General features: G+C 37.9%; 1 non-coding gene across 1 annotated transcript; it reads left to right on the forward strand.

The window, feature by feature from the left end:
- The first annotated feature begins 1,267 nt into the window (after positions 1–1,267).
- LOC113182164 (small nucleolar RNA SNORA42/SNORA80 family) lies at positions 1,268–1,404 on the forward strand. Its single transcript, XR_003300680.1, has one exon. It is a non-coding gene; the product is annotated as a small nucleolar RNA SNORA42/SNORA80 family (small nucleolar RNA).
- Positions 1,405–6,697: the final 5,293 nt, after the last annotated feature.

A 6,697-nucleotide genomic window follows, 5' to 3' on the forward strand; every position in this document is an offset into this window, starting at 1 on the left:
AAGAAAACTTTCAGGAATCAAAAATATAATAAGGTAAGTAAATTTCTTAGGGACATTAGAAGATAATACAGTGAATTCTACCTTTATGAATAACTATAAAGCACCAATTAATATAAATAAAGAAATAACAGAAGGAAGACCAATAGCATGAAGGTAGGGGAACATGGGAAGGGTGGGAGATACTGGGGACTGAAATGGAGCAAATTTTATTCATGAATGTGTGTTTATGCCAGAATGAATCCCACTATTATGTGTAAACTACTAAAAATATTTTAAGAATATGCATCATTTTTTAAATCACCTCTTAAAAACTACTCGAGGATAGAAGGATCTGTCAAAAAAAAAAACCTCAGAAATATTTATAATTCAGAAGAGAGAGAAACAAACACATGAGAGGTGACAAAAATTCTAGACTGCTGAAAAAGGAAAGCCCAGGGTGATAATCAGTCTGTGGGCACAGTCATTCTTGAGACTCTATGGGAACTAGGAGAAAGACATACAGAGGAAAAAAAGAAAGTGGCATACTATTTGATGTCTTTGGCCATATTCACTTGGTTTCTATATTCTCATATGGTGTTCAGAGGAAGAACTAGTGAGAGGTATATAAGAAATTAAGCAAATTAGAAGGTCAAGATAATTAACTATGTTTTATAATAATTGACTCATAAAATGCCTTAGTTGAGGACAATGCCTGCAGCTTAAAATTCAAGAAACATATTATCAATACAGAAAATCAGAATGCAAATATGAACCTTTTAAATACCTGAATAAGAAATTAATAGTTTCTTGGGAAAAGGGTTTGGGAACTGGGCGAGTATGTCAGGGAACTGCCAGATGCACCTTATAGAAGCATTTGATTTTCTAAACTATAAACCTGTTATTACTTTAATTTAAAAAGTCAATCTATAAAGTCCTTCTCAGATAACTCATTTTTCACATGATAGCTACAAATATATTGATGTGTGCCTGTGCTGTGTGGCTCAGCCTATCTCCTTTAGAGAAGGATGTTGGTCTATAAATAATCCCTTTTATTCTAATTATGTTTTCCCTATTTTGCATGTATCAAGCAATTTTGTATTACATCATTGTTTATTTTAGTGCAGCTATTAATAACTGCTTGTTTAAAAGGCGAAAATCTGTTGTAAATCCTCCAAATGCCAAGACAAAAAGGCGGCCTGGGCAAATTAAAAGATGTGATCAGTCAAACTCTAGAGCAAGTAAAAGATGTTTAGCAGCTGAGACTCTAGAAATCATGGCATCTATCCTTTCAAAAGTACAATACATTATGGCAAGTCTATCCCCTGGGTCTTTCATAGTGTCCCATGACAGGGCACACTGTGGTCCCACACCATTGCCTGGCTTCTGTGTGCTTAGGCTGCTGGTACTGAAGTGGGTTTCACAGTGGGGGAAAAAAATAAATAAAAAGTATACTTAATTCTATACCTGACTTTTGACTTATAAGATTCAGTTGATCAATATTTTTAAGTGTTTACCTACATGACAAGTTCCAAGTTATTCTAGGAGTTTCCAAAATGAGTAAGATTTGTGAAGCCTCAAAATGACATTTAAGGTAGTTTGATGGGAGAAAGCTGTAGTAATGGAGTTAGTGATAGATAAAATTCCAGGAAAAAAAGAAATATTTTTCTTAATCTTTGGAACATCAGTTTTGTTATACAATTTGTGAGAAACAAATGTATTAAGAAAGCAGAGAAGAGAGAAAGTTCAGAGAGGAGCAAGGCAGGGGGAAAGTGTCACAGGGGAAACAGTCTCTGATGTCTCTCAAAAGTGGAGGCAAAGAAGACTCCTGATGTTCAGGTGGATCAAGAGGCACTCCTGGCTGGAATCCATGCAGAGAAGCCTGAGCCAGTTTGCACACCTTGCTCCTGCAGTTCTTTGAGTCCATGTGACCAATGCCCACACCATGATGTCAGAATCCACAAAAAACAGGGTCCTCTGGCTGACCACTGGTTTGATCTGTCTCAGCTCTACATTTTGCTGGAATCACAATGTTTCTGAAAAAAAATCTAAAGAAATTTTTGCTTCAGTAGGTTATGGAGGCTGACATTTACTTGTTTAGAAATTAAAATTTGTACTGTACTTCCATGGACTTTTCATGTAAAGCCTTAAAAAAAAAACTGTAATAACTTTTAGCTTTGAAAGACCTCACCATATCTACACTCAGTTGTTCAATTCCTTTTTCTTCCAACTCTGAATTATTGGTGTCAAAAAGATGGTAGCACCTAACTCACATTGTGATACTATAACAAAATGTTCTTTTCCTGATGACATTATAGAGCATGGATTAACACCTAAGAGGTTGAGACAGAGGAAGGATTCATATTAATTTCCCCATAAGGCCCTTATCAGATTTTTCACTAGAAACTCTGGAAGGAAAAAATCCAGTGGATTGATATATTCAGAGTGATAAAGGACAAAATGGGGAAGCCAAGAATCCTAGAACCAGCAAAAGTGTTCTTACCATAGAGGGAAGAAATGGAGGCATTTTCAGATGAGTGGATCCCTTCATGCTGCTGTAAAAAAAAAAATACCTTAGATTATGGTTATTTACTAAAAGAAATGAATTTCTCTCAGTTCTATAGATTGGCAAGTTCAAAGTCAAAGCACTTTGCTGGTGTAGCCTCATATGAGGGAAGAAGTAGAAAGGTTGGACTCATTTCCTCAAGCCCTCAAACACCCTGTTTTATTTTTCTTTAATTTTTTTAATATAGAATTTTTTTTAATATACTAGCAATTGAACCCAGGGCCTGCATATATTTTAGGTAACTGCTCTATCACTGAGGTATATCCCCAGCCTTTTTATTTTAAGAGAAGTTCTCACTAATTTCTCAGACTGGGCTTAAATATGTGATCCTCCTACCTCAGTGACATGAGTGCAAGCTTAGAGTCTGTTATGGTTTCGATATGAGGTGCCACCAAAAGCCTCTTGTGTTAATGCAGAAATATTCAAAAGTAAAATTATTGGATTGTGAGAGCTATAAACTAATCAGGCCATCTGACTTTCAATGGACTAACTGTAGGCAGGTGGGGCATGGCTGAAAGAGGTGAGTCACTGAGGTTATACCCTGTAAGGGTGCTTTTCTACTATGACCCCCTCTTGATGTACTGCCTCATCTTGGGCCCAGAGCAAATGGACTTGGCTATCTATTAACCAAGACCTCTTAAATCATGAGCCTGGATAAAGTTTTAATCCTCTAAGTTGTTCTCATTGGGGGACTTGGTACAGGGACAAAAATCTAACTGAAGAAGTGGGGTCATTATTGTGACTAACCTGATCATGTGGATCAGAAACCTCAAAGCTGTTTTGCAGGAAGAGTTTTTATTAGTTTAGAGGTGCACGCTGGAAAAGCTGTAGAATGTGGTAAACAGAGCTTAATGGGAGATTCTGATAGGAGCTCAAAGAGGAATGACAACAAGAATGCAGATCATGTTCATGAGGTTTCAGATGGAAATCAGGACTCTGTATGGAATTGGACTGGAGGCCACCCACATTATGTTCTGGCAAAGAATTTGATTATGTTTTCTCAAGAATTTGATTATATTTTTACTATGTCCCAAGACTCTATGTGAGACTGAACTTTAAAGAGATGGACTAATTAATCTGGAGGTGGAAATTTCAAGGTAGCACAGCATGCAGTCACTAGCATGGATATTGCCAGCTGCTTTTAGCCTGGTTTATTATGAGAATGGGGAGCAGAAAACAGAGCTAAGGGATTCCAAAACCTTGAAGTTTGGCCAGAAATGTCTTGTAAAGCTGTGGATAAGGAAGATATACTTATTAAAGATATTATAACACCCAAAGACATGCTAAGTACTTTGCCCAAACACAATAGAAAAGACAGCTTGAGGGCATCTCAAGAAGTTTAAGACTAATCACACTAAGGGCTCCAGGATAAAGAAGAGAATATTTCCTTGAAAAGAAATTATGGGACATTCTCCTGGCCCAGGGAATGCCTGAAAAGTTGCCTCACTCTGCTGAGGCATACAGGCTCTCAGAGGCTACTTCAGCCTTGATTCCACACACAATGCATGCACTTGTTACAATGTGACATCAGCAACTGAGTAAGGTGTGGATGGAGATGAACTGGAATGGAATTCTGTATGTTACTGAAGCTACACTGCTATGGGCTAGTATCAGAGTGATTTCCCTTTTCATGTTAAATGGTATGGTGGGAACCACAACCAAATACTTACAGAATATACCCAAAAGAAAAAGGGATGGGAATTCAAATATTTTACTAAAAACATCAACTAAATATGAGAAGATAATCACATAAGGATGTGAAGCACAGTGAATCAAGAGCTTGCTCTGCTCTCCTTATAAGGATACAAGTTGCAGTGAAACAACGACTTGCTCTACTCCCTTATGATAGATGTCTGTTGTCTGTCATAAAGGAATAGAGCAAGTCGTTGTTTCACTGTATTAGAATGCCATTTCTGAAAAAAAAGACCTTATTCGTAGATGTTGGACTAGAACCTAAACATATGCTTAGGAGATATAATTTAACCTATAACACTCTCTGTTCCTATTTTTCTGAGAGTTTTTATCCATAGGTGTTGAATTTTGTAATATGATTTTTCCTACATCAATCCATTCAACCCTATGACTTCCTGGGCTTGCCAATAAAGTACATTATATATTGGGATTTTCATGCCTATATTTATGATGAACTTTGGTCTGTCACTCTTGGGTTTCTTCCATTATTTTATTTTGGCACTGTCTTTTCCAGTTTAACTATGTAGTAATACCAGCTTCATAAAATAAGTCGTGAATTATTCCCTGTTCCTTCCATTTCCTGAAATGGCTGTATAGAATTGGTACTAGATCTTCTTTTAAATGTGTGGGAAAATTCTCCCAGTGACATCTATATCTGAAGATGTTTTTGGAGATTTTTAAATTAGGATCATAATTTCCTTAGTGGTCATTGAACCATCTAATGTTTATGTTCTCGTGGTAGTTCATGCATCTCCAAAAATCCGTCTATTTCATCTCAATTGTAGTTTGTGTGTTCAAAGTTGTTAGGTTGTATTGATTCATTTTCTGTTACTCTCATGAAATACCTGAGACTAGATACTCAAAGGATGGCCAGATAGACACTGGAAGGGACTCTAGGTATGATAGAAGTCTTTCATCTGCAGACCCAAATTTCAGTTCATAGATGAATTTCTGAGGTGAAATCTCCTTGCCTACATTCAAGGCTTCCTGTCTTAGAAACAGTATTAATGTACTGCATCACCATTTCTTTTTTGATACTGTAGTTCTTTTACCGCAATGGTGCCTTTTATTCTTCATGTGCATTCATATCTTCCATCATCATTTCAAAAAGCTATAGGACTTCCTTCTCTGACAGTGACTTTCTCTGAAGGTGCTGATGAGCAGTCGTGCCTGCAAATGTAATCTTCAGGTTGGGAAAAGGAGCTTTCTCTGTTTTTGCTCCCTAGAATTTTTAGGCTGGAAAATCTGTCCAGAAATTTAGGGTATGTCTTCCCAGGTTCCCCAGAGTGACAAGGCAATGGAAGGTGCTGAGGTCCTTTCTGTGCTACATTGCTCCCCTGACAGCTGTGGACTGAAGCAGAGGAAGGATTGGGGGCCCCTGCAGTGGAGCCATGGGGCTGGGTAGTGCTGCCACAGCCAGTGCTGCTCCATATTTCCCTGCAGCACCACAACAGAGAGAGGACCCTCATTCAGCAAGCCACAATCACAGAGTTCAGGAATCTGGGTAGATTCACCTTCCGCCTTGCACACCATTAGTCCAGCCCAGCCCAGTCCAACCACTGTGGCCCCAGGAGTAACATTTCTGAAGACCAAAACCCTGACTGGAAGTTCTCTTTAGTGTTGACATGTAAGTTTTAGTTTTTAGCAAGAATTCTATTTTTGAAAGCAATTTTGAATAGAACTCTTTTATAGGCAACCCACCAATGTGGTAAATGCACTGTTTTGGATCATCCAGGCATTTTAGCTATTCCCTTTATGCTAAGAAGTGTACTATTGGGGATGATAGCTCACATGGGCTATCATCCCCAATAGTTGAGAGTGACATCTTCACAGAAAAATACACACTTTTAATTCTGAAGATGATATTTTCTTATAGCTGACAATCCAGCATATAGAAAGAATATTACTGAATAAGTGTTTGATACCATTTCTGTACTGAGACTTACCAAAAATGACATTAAATTTCAAAGAAGTCCTTTTGGGACTCAAGGGGAAAGGGAACCAGCAGCAAATGGCCCATGAACTTCCTATCTAAATAGTGCATTTTGAATCTTATCTGACCACAAGCCAACTCAAAGAATCCCATGACCTACACATCTACACTTTGGGAAGAAGAGCTTTTGTCTTGATAAAACAGGAACAGACTCACCCTTTACCCTGCCGGCCTCCAGAGAACTCAATCTGAAAAGCTTATTTTCTAAGTGTCAGAAGTCTCATGGTTGCATCCACAAAAAGGACAGGATTATTCTTTAGAATAGGGATTCATAATTTCGATCTTGCACATTCTCATAATGCCAGAGTGGCAGAGTAGTGCCTTCACAAGCAAACACCCTAACTAAATGTATTTGTAAGGTTAAGATAGTCCACAGATATATTATTCTACCTCTGTAAAAAAGCTGGCTCTTCAAAGAGTGGTGGAGGGGTTAATGGATTAATTTCTAAACTTCCTTCTTTTGCCTCTAC

Source organism: Urocitellus parryii, chromosome 4 (assembly GCF_045843805.1).
Source record: "Urocitellus parryii isolate mUroPar1 chromosome 4, mUroPar1.hap1, whole genome shotgun sequence".
NCBI classification, from domain to species: domain Eukaryota; kingdom Metazoa; phylum Chordata; class Mammalia; order Rodentia; family Sciuridae; genus Urocitellus; species Urocitellus parryii.